The sequence below is a fragment of the Stigmatopora argus genome, chromosome 3 (assembly GCF_051989625.1).
Source record: "Stigmatopora argus isolate UIUO_Sarg chromosome 3, RoL_Sarg_1.0, whole genome shotgun sequence".
NCBI classification, from domain to species: domain Eukaryota; kingdom Metazoa; phylum Chordata; class Actinopteri; order Syngnathiformes; family Syngnathidae; genus Stigmatopora; species Stigmatopora argus.
Window position 1 is genome coordinate 2950493 of NC_135389.1, and position 19675 is coordinate 2970167.

Consider the following 19675-nt stretch of genomic DNA (forward strand, 5'->3'; position numbering starts at 1 on the left):
CACATCGAGGCGGCAACTGTTATCATGTTTTTACATTAATTGAAATATTGTGTTTTTGCAAACTATTGAAAAAGTACAGCATTATGAAAATAAGCATAAAAGTGAACAAAGTATAATTTGTTGATCATTTAAAGGGAAATTCAAATTTCCACAACATTAACATAAGTTTTTCAGCTGGTCCCTTACCAGTGTGCAAATGTTGTTTAGGATCGAGTCTTTATTGAATGGCATACAAACAACAGCGCGTAGCATTATGGGTAGAACTGAGAACGTGTTAAAATGATGACCCTCTAGAACAGGGGTCACCAAACTACGGCCCGCGGGCCGGATACGGCCCGCCGGCACATTTGGACCGGCCCTCTGAACAATACCAGAGACGCTATCGGAATTTTTTTTTTTTTTTTTGCGGCCCGCCGGCACATTTGGACCAGCCCTCTGAACAATACCAGAGACGCTATCGGATTTTTTTTCCCTATTTGGCCTTGAAGACTGGGACATTTTAATCTTGTGTTTGGTTCATTGCACCCCTGCTGAGCCCACAAATCATTCCAGTAAAGCGGGGCTTTGCATTGCTTCTTTGGTGACACGCGCGGGGAGAGTGTTTCCCTTTGATGCATGCGGGCACGTCCACCGTTGCATGCACGAGCAGTGTTACCGAGACATCTGGACGATCGCAGGTGAGGGCGGAGCCCTGGGACCATCGCGGACTATTCAAGCATATTAAAACTGCAACCTGTTTGAGAACGGAATAATGGCGAAAAAGTTAGGTGAGAGAAAAATTGATTCAGAATGCAGGGTATTTAACCTGGAGTGGACAAACGATTATTTTTTTGTTCAATGCAAAGAAAAGGCTGTTTGTCTCATTTGTCAAGAGACGGTGGCGGTATTCAAAGAATACAATCTTTGCCGACACTATGAATCCCGTCACAAAGACAAGTACGATAGATTGCAAGGCCAAATACGAGCAGACAAACTCTCAAAGCGAAAAAGTGGACTACTATCTCAGCAGAACCAGGCATCCGTTCGGGCCAGCTTTTGGGTTGCTAAATTGATAGCAAGCAGCGGTAAGCCTTTCACTGACGGAGAGTTTGTTAAGAAATGTATGAATACTGTCGCGGAGGAGGTGTGTCCCGAGAAGAAAGATGCATTTAATGCCGTAAGTCTGTCGGTGAGTACAATGACCAGACGCGTTGAAGAAATCGGGAGTAATGTATATGCCCAGCTGCAGCAGAAGACGAAAGAATTTGACTTTTTTTCATTAGCACTGGATGAAAGCACGGACGTGCAAGACACAGCGCAACTGCTCATTTTTATTCGTGGAGTTAGCGCAAACTTTGAGATTTGCGAGGATCTGGCAGCCCTCCAAAGTCTCAAAGGGACTACAACAGGAGAGGATATTTTTGACAAAGTGTGCCAAACCATGGAGAAGTTGGACCTGGACTGGTCAAAGCTAGCTAGCATCACGACTGACGGGGCTCCTAGCATGGTGGCCGAAACTCGCGGTCTAATAATGGGACGCATGAACCGGGAGTTGGAAAAAAGGGGTCTCACCGCCCCGCTACGAGTCCACTGCCAAATTCACCACCAAGCACTGTGCTGCAAAATGTTGACGTGGGATTCTGTAATGACGGTTGTGGTGTCGTGCATAAACTTCAGAGCAAAGGGAGAAGATTGTGCATGGCACAACAGAAAGTTAATGTTCCATGGCTTTTTTTTCTATGAAGAACCCAGAGAGAGTTATTTAGTTATTATTTATTTCATAAATAGTGTTATTTATTTCCTGTTTTTTCTGTGAAGAACTCAGAGAGGATTATTTAGTTATTATTTATTTCATTAATAGTGTTATTATATGTTTCCTGACTTTTTTTCTGTAAAGAACCTGGAAAGGGTTATTTGGTTGTGTGTGGCTTTCTGGAAAACAATAAAAAAAAATTAAGCTCCCCTACGATCGTCACACTTTTTCTGTTACAAACTGACACCGGCCCCCCATCAGAGAAGGGAAAAGTTATGTGGCCCTCACAAGAAAAAGTTTGGGGACCCCTGCTCTAGAATCTAGAGTCTAGATGTTGCTAACTGCTCACTATACAGTACTATAATCTGTAACATCTTCCTTCCTTTATATTACTGTTCTGGAACTTTAAAGTAACCTTTTATTCACCTTAAACATATTGTTCTAAACATAAACTATTCTCGTATTATGCTTATTCTTGACATTAACCCTTGTACTAACAAAATTACATTTTTTCTCTTTTTTCTCTCTTTTTTTTAACAATCGAACAACAAAACAACAGCAATCCAACAATAAACCAAAGTCTCTAGTGCAATTTTTTCGTGTGTGTGTTGTCATTGTCCATGTATGCATGTGTCTGGGCTTAGTAAGGGCAGCGTGCAGCTTACACCCTAGTCGGACCCATGTTTTCATGTATGCTCTTCTATGATCACCAATTCAGTTTAGGCGGTGGTCGTGAGAGGCGGCCACAACGTGTGTAGACTGCCTGGTCTGGTGATTCGCTGCGTCTCTCTGGTGTCTGGCATCGTCCTGGTGCCGGTGTAGACCGGCTGCGAGGAGCCAGACTGCTTGGGGCGCTTGGGCTTTCCGCACGGTGCAATTCCCCATGGCCTGACCCATGGGCAGTCTCTGCTCAGGCTGATCTCCCAGTCACCTCTCCCTGTTCCAGACTTCGCTGTTCCAGACCCTTTATTTCCGCTGAGCGCTCTGCCACTCGTAGCTCGGTTGCGCCTGTAGAGAGCGCCGTGAACATCCACCACGAATGAGCAAAGAGCAACTTTCTGAATGCATCGGCCCAATGGCTATCTCCCCGTGCGGTCACCCAGGAGCGGCTTCATTCTGATCTGATTTCCCACATTTAGCTCTGGGAGGTCTTTGGCGGATCTGTCGTAGGTCGATTTCACCGTCCGCCGTTTCCAAACCAACTTGTCAGTCACTCCGACCACCAGATGTGGTTGCAGTAGGCTGTCTGCAACTGGTAGAGAGGATTTGAGCCTCCTTGACATTAAGCGCTGGGCAGGGCTACTGCCTATCCCCTCTGTGGGCGTGTTGCGCCAGTGGAGGATGGCCATCCATACGTCTGTCCCATCTGGTTTCACCCGCTTACAGAGCGATTTGCTTATCTTTACAGCCGCCTCGGCTTTGCCGTTTGACTTCGGATGGCGGGGCGACGACCTGACATGGGTAAAACCCCAGCTTGAAGCAAACTTTCTGAATTGTTCACAGGCGAATTGGGGGCCATTGTCAGTAATCACCTTGTCCGGTTGCCCATGACGAGCAAATTGGGCTCTGCCGCGCAAGATCAGCGTGTTGGCAGATAGGTCACGCAGCTGGTCAATTTCCCAGAAATCCGAGAAGTGGTCTACAAGAATGAGAAAGTCTTTGCCCGCATATGCGGAAGAGGGTATCCCTGGCCCGTCTATAACAGGCCTCGCCACCAATATGGCTCAAGTGTATCCTCTTGAGCAGCTCTGCCTTAAGGGCCTTTGGGATAATGATGCACTGCCCTCTGTATACCACTCCATTCTGCACGTTCAATTCATTTCGGAATGGCCAATAGTCTCGCACCACCAGCAGTGTGTCCTCCTTGAAGTCAGGCCACCCGTGCAGGGTTACCTTCTTCAGCTTCTGGAGTATCTCATCCGTTTCCGTATGGTGCGCTATCTGCTGGAATTGGAAGGTAGTGACATTCAGGTGCTGGGCTTGGTCCAGCTGCGCATAGTCTGCCTGGGCTGAAAACAGTGTGGCACACAAGTGGAGTGTCTGTTGCTATGCGTGGCAGCGCAGCGCGGCTCAACGTGTCACTAACATACATTTCAGGCCCAGGTTTATACACCACATCCAGGTTGTAGCACTGACGTTGCATTAACATTCCTTGGAGACGTTTTGGCGCACTCAGGAGGGGCTTCTTGAATATGGTGATCAGCTGTTTGTGGTCCGTTTCTGCTGTGACCATTTCCCTGCCATATAAGTACTGGTGGAATCTTTGGCACGCAAAAACTATGCTCAGACACTCTTTCTTGATTTGAGCATAATTTTGTTCAGTTTGTGTTAGGGCTCTCGAGGCGAAAGACACCGGCTGTCCGCCTTGCAAGCAGCATCCAAGCCCACTCATGCTGGCATCACTCTGGATGGTGACAGGTTTTGTGACGTCATAGTATCAGAGTACAGGTGTGTTGGAGACCAGCCGCTTTATCCCATTTACTGCGTCCTCATATTTGGCCAGCCAGTGCCATGCTGTATCTTTATACAAGATTCTGCGGGGTGGTTCACACACCTCAGAGAGCTTTGGGAGGAATTTGGTGCGATAGGTCACAAACCCGATGAAGCGTTGCACAGCCTTTGCATCTGTGGGAGACGGCTTCTCCACCACAGCTCGTGTTTTTTCTGGGTCTATCTTCAGTCCGTCTGACGACAGTATGTGCCCTTGGAAGTGAACCGATTGAAGTTTGAATTGCAGCTTTCGCTCACTCAGTTTCAACTTCACGACTCTGCACCGCTCCATGAGAGCGTGCAGGTTGTTGTCGTGGTACCGTACAGCGTCTGCCTGTGTCGCCACACCCAACAACCAGGATGTCATCTGCTATTGGTTCGATGCCAGCTAGGCCCGCTAGAAGTTTGTGCTGTTTGCGTTGGCAGATCTCCGATGCTACCGAAACACCGAATGGCAGCTTGAGCCACCTCATGCGGCCCCATGGCATCCAAAACTTTGTCAAGCGACTGCTTTCCTCATCAAGTCTGCACTGTAGGAAAGAGTCGCGGGCATCGACCAATGTAAATATTTGAGCCTTGGGTAGCTTGTACAGTACATCTTCAAGTGTTGGCATGTGATAGTGAGACCTCAGCTGTGCTCGGTTTAAGGGTTTAGGGTCGATACAGTCTTATTTTTTCCGGTTTTACGACTGTTACCATATTACTTATCCATGCTTTAGGTTCGCTCACTGGTACGACATTGCCTGCTCTGATGTGTCTGTCTAGTTTGTCCTTGACCCTCTCCCTTAATGCTACAGGAAAATTCCATGGTGCGCACTGTACTGGGGGTACATTTGGATCGAGCTCAAAGTGTATTTTACCTGGGACTGACTCGACAGGTGTTGGGGTTATTCTGGATAATATTATAGATGTATGCATTTTAATTACTTTTGTATAAGAGTGTCTTTAATTTGAGACTGGGGCAAACTCGAGGTCACCCTGCTGGCTCCAGCTTGTTGACATAACACCTCAACCTCCAAGGACTGTTTACTGGGAGATAGACCTCGCAACCCAGACACCCAGATGCAAGTTCGCAATGAAGATCTACGAACAAACTCATACCTTGTTTTGGACTTGGACTCTGGCAGATGGCGATAATCACATTATTGTTTAAAAATACGGCTGCTTTGTTTACCTTATAAAGAAAGTATTATGCTTATTCTGCAATTTCTTACACAGTTTTTTTCGGCAACACAGTTGTTGTTTTTTACCTTAAGGGTGTTATTTGGTTAGCTTATGCAATTGTTTTGAATCAGATTACATTAAATGTTTTCAGTTTGTCGCGACTAAATACAGAGAAGAATATACTGCACGTCAGAATGCTCTGGAACGAAGGCGCGTTATGAGTGTATTCTCCTTGCAAGTTGTAATCAGTTATGTGAACGATGTCTTCCACTTTTAATTAAATATTACTAATAATGATTTAATGGTATTAATCATTATTCCAACAACAGGGTCATTGAAGACATCAGCATAATTGAATAATAGCTGCTCTTTAGTGAGGGGCATGCCTTCTCCTCCCTCTCCTCGGGTATTGTGAATGTCAATAGGCCCAGGCGCCCACATGTGGCCCCAGAGAGGAGGGGCTCTTGGTGCGTTTCCACCACCTCAAAGACCAGCTCATGCTTTTCTCCTTTAATTACGCATTCTGTGTGGAATCCCCCTTGTGATAGCATAGTTTCACCCAATGTTCCATCTAAGCTGCGCATGTGCGCAATTGCGCACTACTCTCGTCTTCTCCATGCACAGCAAATCATATGGAGCGCACAAAATAAAATCCATTTTTCCCCATGATGGCGCCGTTCACGTGGCAGCCAGTGGCAGTAGCTCTGTCCACTCTTATGTTTTTCGTGTTTTACAGGTCTTCTATCTTTTTTAATTACATATATTTCTTAATACATTCCTTTTTACGTTACTGTACAAATAGAAGAACAAGCGGTGAAATTGGGTGAGAACTGTCTAAATCTGATGTGTGTGTGGTTGTGTGCGTGCGTGCGTGTGTCTAGTATGTGTGATCGTTTGTCTTCAATTTACACAATGGACTATAAATAGAAATTAGCCCTCGGCTACAATCTTACATATGTTCATTAACGTGAATATAAATTTGTTCATTAATATGTCCTATCCCTTATTAAATAAATCAAAGCAAAATCATGGAAAAATATTGCATATAAATGGAAACTTGACTATCTCAAGTGACACGTTCAGCAAAAAAGTAATTTGAACGAGAATGAGAAGTGAGAAGGACAGATGTGTAAAATAAGATAAAATTTTAGTCGGATTTGTGCATATTCTAATGGCATTTATGAAGATGTTTTATTCATAGATATTTTTTCATTCATTTTCTGAACCGCTTTATCCACTTTATCACTCGCGGGGGGGGCTGGAGCCTATCCCTGCTGACTTTGGGCCAGGGGCGGGGGACACCCTGTATCGGTGGCCAGCCGATCGCAGGGCACAAGGAGACGGACAGCCATGCACACTCAGACCCATACCTAGGGGCAATTTTAGAGTGTCCAATCAGCCTACAATGCATGTGGGAGGAAAACGGAGTACTCAGAGAAAACCTACGCAGGCCCACGGAGAATATGCAAATTCAACATAGGTGGACCGACCTGGATTTGAACCCAGAACCCCAGAGCTGTGAGGCCTACGCGCGAACCACTCATCCGCCGGGCCGCCCATTCATAGATATTAATCATACCTTTTATTATTACTAAATCATTTATGTGTAGTAGACATGCACCTGCTTATGGCAGGTGTGATACTGGTGTGTGCCCATAGCGAGCAATGATGATGTTGCTCACACTGGTACTCAGTGTCCTCAGGGAGGTTGTCTTTCTGCCCAGACAAACAAAAAATTAGAGGGAACATTGGTTTCACCTCTCAGCCTAGTTGAGCTTGGGTGTAGGGCTGTACCCGGCGACAACTTCTCTTTGGTCCTACTGCTCATGACGTTACAAGTGGCACCGGTGTCTAGCTGACATGCTTGTCTTTTCTTGTTCAATCACAGGTGTACAGTTACGATCGCGCCGCGTCGTCGTGGCGCGATCGGGAATGGATTAGGACCCAGGCGCGGGAAGCAGGAGGAGAACGAGGCAGTTCGCTTCAAAACAACATCTTTAATAAATCAACAGGGATCTACAAATCAACAAAGGCTTGGAACCAAAATGGGAGCATGCAGGAAGCATGCAGGAGTTGCAGGAACGATCCGACAATGAGCCATCCTTTGTGTGGTCCTTAAATACCAACACCAGGAAGCAATCAAGGATTGTCTGCAGCTGCTCTGACCTTACGGCAAGCCAGGAGTGACAAATGAGCCACTCCTGACAGTACCACCCCTCTAAGAGACGGATTCTAGACGTCCTAATGCTGAATGTCCATGAAAAGCGAAAAGCAGGCAGGGAGGGCGGGTGTGCACCGTTATCATCGTCCGGGGGGCATCCGCGCCAGCCCGTGAAGAGATGAGGGAGGGGCCGGTCCGGCGGGCGTCCGCGCCGGCCGGTGACGAGGCGTGGGAGTGGTCGGTCCGGCGGGCGTCCGCGCCGGTCGGTTGCCATGGAGTCCGTGTGGCGTGTACAGGTTCGAAGGCGCAGTCACCGTCCGTGGTCTTTGATCTGTGGTCACTGCCCTTAGCGCGCGATCCGTGGTCGGTCTGTGATCTGTGGTCGTTCCCCTTGGGGTGTGATCCGTGGTCGTTGTCCGTTATAAACTCCCCAAAAGATCTTGGGGAGCTTCTCGCTGAATCCATGTGGTCGGGGGGCTTTGAGAAGGGTGGCTGGTGTCGACGAGAGTGTCGGCGCGAGCATGGGTGGCTTCCCGCTGGGTCCATTAAGGTCGGATCGTTCTGTTACGATTGCGCCGCATCGTTGTGGCGCGATCGGGAATGGATTAGGACCCAGGCGCGGGAAGCAGGAGGGGAACGAGGCAGTTCGCTTCAAAACCACATCTTTAATAAATCAACAGGAATCTACAAATCAACAAAGGCTTGGAACCAAAACGGGAGCATGCAGGACACATCCAGGAGTTGCAGGAATGATCCGAGAATGAACCATTCTTTGTGTGGTGCTTAAATACCCACACCAGGAGGCAAGCAAGGATTGTCTAAAGCTGCTATGACCTTACGCAAGCCAGCAGTGACAAATGAGCCACTCCTGACATGTACAAACCATTTCCTACCTTTTGAATTCACTGTGCTGATGCATTTTGTGTCCATGAACATATTATCCACATCTCCGTCTTTTCGCTCTACAGCTTCCAGCACATTGACTTTCTTGGTCCTGTTACTAGCCTGGCGTACCTTGGCAAATTTATTTGCGATGACACATGCCCGACATGCCTTACCGTAGGCTGGGCATTGTTCCCTGCCACGCTTGTGGCTGTTTCGGCAGTATTTGCAAGCCAACTGCTCTCTTCTCTTGTCCAGCATTCTATACCTCTCAGTCTGTCTCTCTGCTGCATTCACACTGTCCACTTGTACTTGCGGGCTCTCCATGGTTTTCATCCGTCTCTCAGTCAGCTCAGCAAGCTGACATATTTCGACTGCCGCTGGCAACTTGAGGTCTCACTCACGCAGCAAGCGCCTTCGAGTGTCCTCACTTGCAACCCCGAGCACGAGCCTGTCACGAATCATCTCATCCTTTAACCCACGGTACTTGCACGATGTAGCTCTTTCCCTTAGCCTTGTTAAAAAACTGCTTATTGGCTCATCAGTCTCTTGTTTGCAGCAACCGAACATATATCTCTCATAAATCACGTTTCTTGCAGGTTTAAAATACTCCCCCAACGCATTTAAGATGGCAGTTGTGTCTTTCCTTTGATCCTCCGTCAATACCACGTTCTGCATATAGACGTGGCGGCACTCGTTACCCATTAGCCGTCTCAGGGCGGCAGCTTGCACCTCCTCCGGTTTCTCGTTTAGCCCTGTGGCTAACACAAAGTCCTCAAATTCAGCACAAAAAATGTCCCAGTTCTTTTCCAAATCCCCAGCGTCGGAATCACATTGTCATTGCTTCTAGTTTTAGCCAGCCACTTCTGACACCATGTTTCGGATCGAGTCTTTATTGAATTGCATACAAACAACAGCGCGTAGCATTATGGGTAGAACTGAGAACGTGTTAAAATGATGACCCACTAGATGTCACTAATTGCTCACTATACAGTACTATAATCTGTAACAAATGTCGGTCCTTTTGAGGACGGCTTCAACATGAGATATTTCGTCGAATACAAACCAATAAACTTCTGCGAGTGTCTGGGTTTATTATCAGAAGTTTCATCCAAATTGCCATCCATTTTGCGCTTATCCTAAACAGGCATAAGACTTACCAGTGCTGTGTACTCCTACTTCCTTTAGGAAAACCCCCGGAACTGATAGGATTTGTTTCAAAACAAAAAACTGGTGGTTTAGTAAGCCTTAAGAATACTTACCTCCCTGATTAAAAAACGAAAATTTCCCCCCGCGGCCCTAATGAGTATAAAGCGGTTCAGAAAATGAGATGACATGAGAGAGGACTATCAGTCTCTTGATCTGGCTGTTCAGTACAGAGGTCATGGCAAGCAGTCGTCGCTTTGAAAGCTTCCTTCTGCTTCAATAGTGTTGTGATTGCTTTTAGATGTGTGATGGGCTACAGATGGCCATATTTCCTTGCAAAATCAGTCAACAGCACGCCACTTTCTTATCTACTGTTTTTTGATTAATAACAGGGCCCGTTTAATCATTTCATTTGCACCAATATTTTTAAATCAAGAACTACGTGACGACAAACGGCGGTCAAAAGAGAGTTGTTGTTGTAGGAGGCTCCAGGCGGAAGTAAGCAGGCTGCACTAATCATACCAGGACAATTTCAAAATAAAATAGCACATACAGGAAATGCATTTATCCTTTTGGGATTTCATAACTTGGAACTGGTTTTCATGGGTTGGGACAGTCATTTGCATATCAAAGGCTTTTGCAACCTGAACATTTTGGACCTAGAGGCCTTCGTAAATAGAGGTACAACTGTATATACACATACACACATACATATACATACATACATATGCACATATACATATACACACATACATATATACACATACGTATAAAATTTCAATACCTATGTATATTAGTTTGATTTAATAAAGTTCAAAGAATTTCCCTGCTTGCATTACTAAATTTTTTGAAACCATTTTTTACACTATACTGCAACTGAATTTTGGGCCAAATATCTGTTATCACCCTCCTTTAACTACATATTATCAGTTTCGTTCTTGAGGAACCCATATCGGTCGGTCTGTAGTTCACCCCCTTGATCATAACACGACTTGTATTTAAACGACAATGCTATCATAATGATGGAATAATGATTATTATAAATGTGTTTGCAATGCTTACTTAGGAATAGAAAGCCTTATTATAAACATGCTTACTATATTAATCAATATATTTACTTATTAGGAATAGTAATGCTCATCCTGAATGTGTAACAATATTAAACCATACATATGTGTTGAACGCTGTGCTTTTATGTTAGAGTTATTGGCATTAATAAAGCCATTTTAATGCATGCCTTGCTAAAGTAAGAACTGTGGTTCACATCGAGAGGACAGGGAATGGCCATGGGCAGGGAGAGGTCTCAAAACAATTGCTCTTGGGAACTGCGAACTGTTTGGGAACTGAGGACTGTTTTCGGCTTCGGAAGGAGGACTCAGGACAGGTGCTCTTGGGAACTGAGGACTGTTTACGGCTTCGGAAGATGGACTCACAACAAGCGCTCTTGGGAACCGAGGACTGTTTTGGGAAGCCCCTCTTCGCTGAAGGGTTCGCATCGAAACTCGCTTGGGAAGATTCAACAGGTCCTACATTGTTTTGATAACTGTACAGAATTGTTGTGAGACGATTCAACAGGTCCTACATTGTTTTGATAACTGTACGAAATTGTTATGAGACTCTACGAATGTTTAGACTTCTGTGGGGCATAGCGTGAAAATCTTATGATTAAATTAGCGAAACGGACTTCGAGTGGTTAGAATGATCTTGGCCGGAGACGCGGATGGATGTATTCTCTCTTGCAAGAATTAAATGTAGATATGACTACAGATGCCTTTTTTATTGAAAGCTGAATACGGAAAAACCTAAGGATAAACCTACAATTGGATGAACCTAACATTTGGTCCTTCGAGTAGCCGGGGTCAACACATCGATAGGGAATCCAGACGCTGCAGTTTAATATCTGGAGTGACCGTGCACGGCGAAAATCCCTTTTCCAGGCCGGACTATTTCTCAGCAGCGCCTGTTTTCTAATCGGTTGACGACTATCCTCTTGGTAAGCATCTTTCGACATTTCTGCCGAGTCCGCGTGTGATGGCTGCATATTGTCGACGGGTTCCGAGTGCGTGAAGGGCATCACACGCGAAGGCCTTATTTTGAGAAGTAAGGCTCGCATCCTGGGGATGGCGATTTTAAAACCCTGCGGATACTAGTCACTAGCAGGTAGACACGGTGGGGTCTATAAAAATGTGGTGGTCGACATTGGTTGTGTGTGCGTAGTTGTTAAAGCAAGTTGTAAGCAGAGTTTGTTGAAAGATGTTTTTCCTTTTTTAATTAAATATTACTAATAATGATTTAAAAGGTTTGAATCATTATTCCAACATTTGGTCCTTCGAGCCTGTGGCCAAGATACCGGAGCAGAATCCAGGTCGCTTCCGTTCGATATCTGGAAAGACCGTGCACGGCGCTTAAATACCCTTTTACGGGCTGGATTATTCGACGAGGCGACTTGGTTCTCGACGGTTGACGGCTAACACTCTGAAAGGGACATCTGGAGTCATATCTGGTAAGTCCACGTGAATGTTGAAAGGAGCATTGCACGTGAGGTCCATTTTTTGAAATGAGACTCGCGTCCAGGGGACTGCGACACGCGTCCAGGGGACTGCGACACGCGTCCAGGGGACTGCGTTACAAACCCTGGGTATACTAGTCGATGCCAGGTAACGAGACAGAGCATGAGTCTATAAAACTTGGGGCAGTTCGGGGTGTCCTGTACCGCGGTCCGGAAAGGTACAAATATAACTCTGACAGTATATCAGGCTAGGGTATACATTTGTGTTGCGTGTGTTACGTGTGTCGTTCCGCGGAAAAAGAATTTGCTAACTGATAACTAAGTGCGAGCGCGCTTCCTTCTAAAAATGGGCAGCGCAAATGTAAAAGTGGCTGGCGACGACGATCCAAAACAGCGTCTGCCGTGTAAAGATTGGAAATTTGTTGAAAATCAAAGCGCTACAAGGGTTAAACACCTAAATTTATGGATAAACAAATATGGGTTTGCTGGCCAGCTTAAATATGCATGAAATATTAAAACCTGCAGGATAAAATACGCACTAAACATAGAAGTGATCTATATAATATGTGAAGGGAGATACAAGCGAGGCGGCTTGTTCCACAGAAAAAAGGAGTGATAAAACGGGTCCGTTGTGTGAAATAAAAAAATAAAAGATAGCGCGGGCTACTCGGCTGACGGGAGAGGATAGGAATGTAAGCCAAGAAGTTGGAAAAAACAAATGAAATCCGGTTTTCAAAAATGCTATGTGCGTGATTGCCTGGACAAAAAGTCTCTAAAAACAAGGCAGGCCTGCTCAAGATGATTTGAATGAGGATTTTGAACATGAGGATGTTGAGCTAATTTTAAACCAGAGATCACATTCTTTGTGAATGAATTCAATTGGAATTTTTTGTGTGATGCTGAAAGTTGTAAAACGGCAATTAAAATGGTTATTTCCAAGTCCTAGGCATACTTTGTTAATAGTACCTAAATGTACTGTCAATTTAATGGAATGAAATGGCTTATTGCGGATTATCTTGGTTTTATCCTGTCAGCGGGAATGTTTTGGTTAACAGTAGAAAAGAAATACAAAACGACCAATTAAATGTTTGGCGGGGTTGCCAAACCTGCGTTTTTGTCATACTCTAAACTGGTCAAATAATGCGTCGGCTGGAGGGGAGCGCGGCTGTCTTTGCTGCTGATTTGAATGCAAAAAAACATGTGGACCGCGTAGCGGCTGATTTGACGGTGTTAGGCATTCAGTATGCGCGCAGACCGCACGAGCGACTAATTTTTTTGGACCCCTTCCGTGAAGACATTACAATAATTGGCCTTGGGGGTGCTGAAGCAAACTTGAGGGCAGAAATGGGTTTTGCTATGATATAGTTGTGCTTGCAGCATATTGTGATTTAGTCTTCTCTAAAAAGCGTTGTAATTATACACAGGAGGTGAAACATTGTGCGCAGAAAGAAAAAGAGGTCGCTTAGGAATGTCAACATTGATAAGCTGCTTCTGCAGCGAGCGTGAAGGTCACAGTCAGCGGGTAAGGGCGCGCTTCCGTTTAAACATTTCAGAATAAGAACAAAACGTGGTCTGCAAGGTATGCAGGGTTCCGCGATTATCTTCGCATTTATATTTGGGATTTAATCAGAAATGTCTTTCGAGGTGATAGTAAATCTGTTTGGCAAAGATCGATTTGGTAAAAGCTTTGGAATTGGGAATAATACTATTATTATTATTTTCTTTTTTCTTCTGTGATGTTCAAAGGGCTCTTAATTGAAGAGAGCTAGTTTTTGGAGGATAGAACGAGATTATTACTGTTTTTGAATGTTTGGATTGTTCAAAATACTTTAATATAGGAGATTGGCTGATTAAAGAAAAATGAATGGATTTTTTTACAATATTATGGCATATTGGTGACAATTTGTGGATCCTTTATTAAGCATTGGAAATTGTAATTAGGAAATGCCTGGTAAAAGGTTGATTTCTCTAATTTACTTATTGTAGGTTTCTCTTGTGATAACAGGGAGCTATGTGAAATGGCTCTTATCTTGAGTAAACAGTATGGGGTGATTTACAAATTATGTCTTGGGTATTGAGAGTAATTTGTTTGTTAAAGAGATTAGACATGAAATTAGCAATGCAGAAATGGCGTGAGAAATTTCGTGGCATTTGTCCAAATTATTAGGTAAATTGAACCTGGCTGGGGTAGATAAGATAATTGATTTAAGATAGGCATAGTTTCCCTAGAAGAAACATGGAGCGTCTTTAAGTGCACAGAAGACGTTCCCTGTTTGACCTGAAGGGGGCAGATGCTTTGGTATAGGTCATATTAATGACTATTGGGACGTTACTGCCTATTGCTTTAGGGGCATACAAATTAAGAATTTAGCCAAAACTTACTGCATTGCAATTATGGGGTTAATACACCTGAATGTTACGGTGATAACGATTGGCAATAACAAGCTTAGATAAAGGGGAATATCTACAACAAATTCAGGTGGGGCCTTTCATAGTGTGGAAGGAGTGATGACATAATGTCTATGTTTTAAAAATAACATCTCCAAATTATAAAATATCAACCTTGGAGAAATGCTTTAAGTAGATGGGTTGACTAGAATGGGCAAAATTCGATAACATTGAAAGGGGGTGTAACTTAATGCAGAACAATGAGATAAAGTTTTTTACAAACGGTTAAAATACTAAAAGGGGGTGTGTGTGTGTTTCAATGTGTCACAACTTTTCCGTTATTGCATTATTGGCGAATAGATAGTTAATCACAGCCACTCGCATGGCAGTCTACATGCTGACTGAATGGGGTAAGGGGCGGTGGCAATTGAACAAATTTCTATTTTTAGATATGTGGCATGTGAATCTAATACATTAATTATCTAGTTTCTTCAAGCATCAATCTTGCGGTTCGGGGATCTACTAATGCGGAGTGGATCCAGACCTTCCGGAGTGTGGAGTATTCCTGGTGTCCTCAAGAATTCGTAGGTTTTCTCTGGGTACTCCAGTTTTACTCCAAAAAACCAAAATTGTGGATGATTGGGGGAGCACTCAAAGCAAATTCCTTGATTATGAGTGCGAGCGTGGATGAGTGTCTGTCTTTTGTGTTTTAATTGGCTGGCCACCAAGATATATCAGTATTCTAATATCAAGGTGGAATATTTCTGAAATCGCTGATAAGCCTTTCAAGGACGGCGGTGGCAGAGTAGGACAGAAACAAAAAGAAAAGAATTTCGCAAAATGAAATTTTTTGATTTCTGCAATGGAAAATGTTGGGAACCTGGGGGACTAAACAAAAACAAAAGACTTATCTAGGAGGGCTACCATTTTGAGTCATGGTAAATTTCATGCCTCAAAAAAGGGGGAGGTTATATATTCAATCTATATGCAGATATATGGCCAAAACACGGGCGATTCCCCCTTATGTCAAGCTACAAAAGCTACATATCCATTTCAAAGGATACACATGGATTTTATAGAATATGTGTGGTACATAACAGTCCTAAAACAGATTGGGGAAACCTTGTTGCAGAAACTGGTCTAGATTGGCAAGCTTGGATGACACACGCGTGCGAAAAAACCATCAGGCCTTCGATAAAATTAACCCATGCGGTGGGGGCATTACAAATCATAATTCAGACTGACAAATTAACTTGTGGATCTTTGTCTGACGTTTTTCCTAAGTCCATGGGCAGGTGGAGAACCATGTCCATGGAGACGGTAAGAAGGTCGTCAGAGATGGAAACACCCGGATCCGCCATAGTAAGATTAAAATCTGAGATGACCAGAGAATTCATTTCTGCAACGGGGAGTTTCCAAACGGGAGGCGGTAAGAAATAATTGGTTATTGTTGATGGAAAATGCAGCTATTATAAATCAAACCTGTATAACATGTATGGGGCCCCGCCCTCTCTTAAGAGTAGTACCCGCGCAAATTACCCCTGATTGTGTAAAGGAGATAATGACAAAGGAAGATGTAAGCCCAAAATGTATGAAATGGAATAATGTCTACCCAGTTACAACGGCAGCAAAGGACAAGCCTAACTTTTCAACACATGTCGCGTTTAATCATTTTACCTGCTTAGTCCTCACAGGGCACGGTCCGGCACTGGGAGCGATAAATGTGACCCACGTCCTAAAACAGACTGCACCCCTGATACCACGTTCTGACCTATGGTGGTGGTGCGGCCAAAACAAATTATACGACGCCTGCCAAAATGCAGCAGGACTTTGTGCCTTGGTCTCACTGCTATTACCAGTGTCTGTTTTTCCATCTACAGTAGAGGAGATACAATTGGCTGCACAGAAATCCGGCATGATGGCGGGCCCCTCGCGACGGCGTCGATCGGCATGGAGAGAGGGTGATCCGACATAAATTGATGCGATTGGCATCCACGGGGCGTACCGGATGAGTATAAGTTGGCTAATCAGATCGCAGCAGGTTGGGAGTATATTTTTCTTTTAATTACTCCAAACAAAAATGTTGATTGGATAAATTACCTGCATTACAATGTCCAAAAAACTTGGAAATTATACTGAACAGGGATTTGTGGCGATAAAGGAACAACTGGCAGCCACTAGTCTTATGGCGTTCCAGGATCGCATAGCAGTTGATATGCTGCTTGCGGAGCAAGGGGGCGTATGCAATGTTTGAAAATGTTGCACTCAACAACACGTCACCCGGTGGGTCCCTCACCCAGGCCATTAGTGGCCTGCATATCCTCAACCGCAATATGAAGAAGCATTCTGGAGTCAGAGAATTCCGCCTTGGAAAGCTGGTGGCATGTCCTTTTTATTTGGCCCAATTAGCTCTTTTTGCTACGATTTTGACATTATGTGGGTGTTGTATTATTCCCTGCTTAAGATCTTTGATGAGCCGACTTATAACCACTGCAGTTGTCCCTACAAATTCTAAATTGCATGAATTATATCCCCTACTGATGAAACGTGCTGAAGCAGCAGTGAATTTCAAGAGCATGGTAATTGCGAGGATGAATTGGGCGAAAATGATTTTGTTTTTTGCTTTTCAGACCAGCCGTGCCAGTGAGCGGGTAAAACTAAAGCCAACGGAAACGGACATTTCCTCCCCATTTCTATTTTTTGCCATAAAATGAATTAATGGAATAAAGCCGAAAGGAAGTTTTATTAAGGAGATCATGTGCAAATTTATAATATAGGGGGGAATGATGGAATAATGATTATTATAAATGTGTTTGCAATGCTTACTTAGGAATAGAAAGCCTTATTATAAACATGCTTACTATATTAATCAATATATTTACTTATTAGGAATAGTAATGCTCATCCTGAATGTGTAACAATATTAAACCATACATATGTGTTGAACGCTGTGCTTTTATGTTAGAGTTATTGGCATTAATAAAGCCATTTTAATGCATGCCTTGCTAAAGTAAGAACTGTGGTTCACATCGAGAGGACAGGGAATGGCCATGGGCAGGGAGAGGTCTCAAAACAATTGCTCTTGGGAACTGCGAACTGTTTGGGAACTGAGGACTGTTTTCGGCTTCGGAAGGAGGACTCAGGACAGGTGCTCTTGGGAACTGAGGACTGTTTACGGCTTCGGAAGATGGACTCACAACAAGCGCTCTTGGGAACCGAGGACTGTTTTGGGAAGCCCCTCTTCGCTGAAGGGTTCGCATCGAAACTCGCTTGGGAAGATTCAACAGGTCCTACATTGTTTTGATAACTGTACAGAATTGTTGTGAGACGATTCAACAGGTCCTACATTGTTTTGATAACTGTACGAAATTGTTATGAGACTCTACGAATGTTTAGACTTCTGTGGGGCATAGCGTGAAAATCTTATGATTAAATTAGCGAAACGGACTTCGAGTGGTTAGAATGATCTTGGCCGGAGACGCGGATGGATGTATTCTCTCTTGCAAGAATTAAATGTAGATATGACTACAGATGCCTTTTTTATTGAAAGCTGAATACGGAAAAACCTAAGGATAAACCTACAATTGGATGTAGGTGGCAATTGACCAGTTTCTGCAACAAGGTTTCCTACAATCCAGGAAATTTTAGGAGTACAGTAATACCTTGACATACGAGTGTCCCAACATACGAGAAATTTGAGATACAAGGAAAATTCTGAGCAAATTTTTCCCTTGAGATACGAGACAAATTTGAGATACGAGCATACGAGATGGTTCCCGATGCGGCCATCCGGTTTGGCGAGTATGCGTGAGGCTGCTTATGAGTGAAGATATCTACGAGCACCGGGCCGTATAGGTTGCATTTTTTTTACCGGAGATAGCGTGACTGAGTCGATAATCTGCAAAAAAAGCCAGAGGAATCTCTATGGACTTGAAAGTAAAGCAAGCATCTAAAAAAGACATCAGCGAAACCAACAGTCAGTTCTGAGGCAAGGAGAATCAGGAAGTTCTGCCTCGAAAGCCACGCTGGAATACATTAACAGCATCTTTGCCTCGGTTATCGTACAAGGTTTAAATTAAGTGTAACGTCAGATTAAAAGTAATTTTTAAGTGTGTGTGTATATAGTAATCAGTTAAATTTAAAGTTTGTGTTACGGGCGCGTTGCCATCAAGTCTCTCTCTCTCCTGTCCTTTCTCTCTCTCTCTCTCATCCGCGTTAAGACGCTATCGTCTGTCTGTACTGAATAATGCCACATTTTAATATTGAAGATCTTAATGTCTAGATAGGCATTTGTTACTTTGTGAGTAGGTAGTGAATTAGAACAAATAATAAGATGTTTCTTCATTGTGATATCCTGTTTTTGATGGTTCTTGGAGGGTGGGAACGGATTAATTTGTAATTACTTCAAAAAAATTATTTGAGATATGAGTAAATTGATCGGTCCCGGAATGCATTATGCTCGTATCTCAAGGTATAACTTTATCTGATACCACAAGCAATGCGTATCATCTGAAATAGTCCCTACTACTTATGGCATTTTTCAAAATCTTCCAAAAACATGATTTCCCCTGGAATCTATTTGATCAAAAAGATTACAATTACTTAGATAATTCTAATATTCAGAGTAAGGCACGATGAGGTGTTAAAATAATTCTGTCATCCCTTGCTACTTTGCCACTCCAATCTATTGCAGTATTTTTTTTATCGAAATTTGGAAAAATTGTATCCAAATTCAAAGAATGCAAATACAAATGTTAGAATTTGTGCTGAAAGTCATAAGCACCGGAGCCTCCCTGAAGAAGGCCCAAAGAAGATCGGTTGGCCGCCGACCGAATTGGAAGAATGCCATTACCAACATGAAGGAAAATGCCATAATTTCAACATGGAAACATCTTTGGCCGAAAAATAAAAAAAACCATCCATGATTATGAGGAATTGACCCCAAGGCCATGAAGCTGGCTAAGATAGGCTTGGCTAGCTAGGCTTCTCAGACATGATGATGGAGTCCTGCTTGAGAGGCACACAATCCCCAAATTAATGAGAATCTTGTCGAAATTATAAAAGCTGGCAGTGAGGAAGAAGTGGACAACAATGCGGATGAAGAAAGCGTTCTTACTTTGCTCAACAATTGATTGAGAACAAACAGATAATTGTCTTTACAGCATGATTGCAGCAGGTGTGTTAATGAAGCATATTTTACAAT

General features: G+C 43.8%; 1 protein-coding gene across 1 annotated transcript in view; it reads right to left on the reverse strand.

The window, feature by feature from the left end:
- ano1b (anoctamin 1, calcium activated chloride channel b) overlaps window positions 1–19675 on the reverse strand; it is a 125319-nt gene that overhangs the window by 22957 nt on the left and 82687 nt on the right. The gene's annotated exons all lie outside the window — the stretch shown is intronic.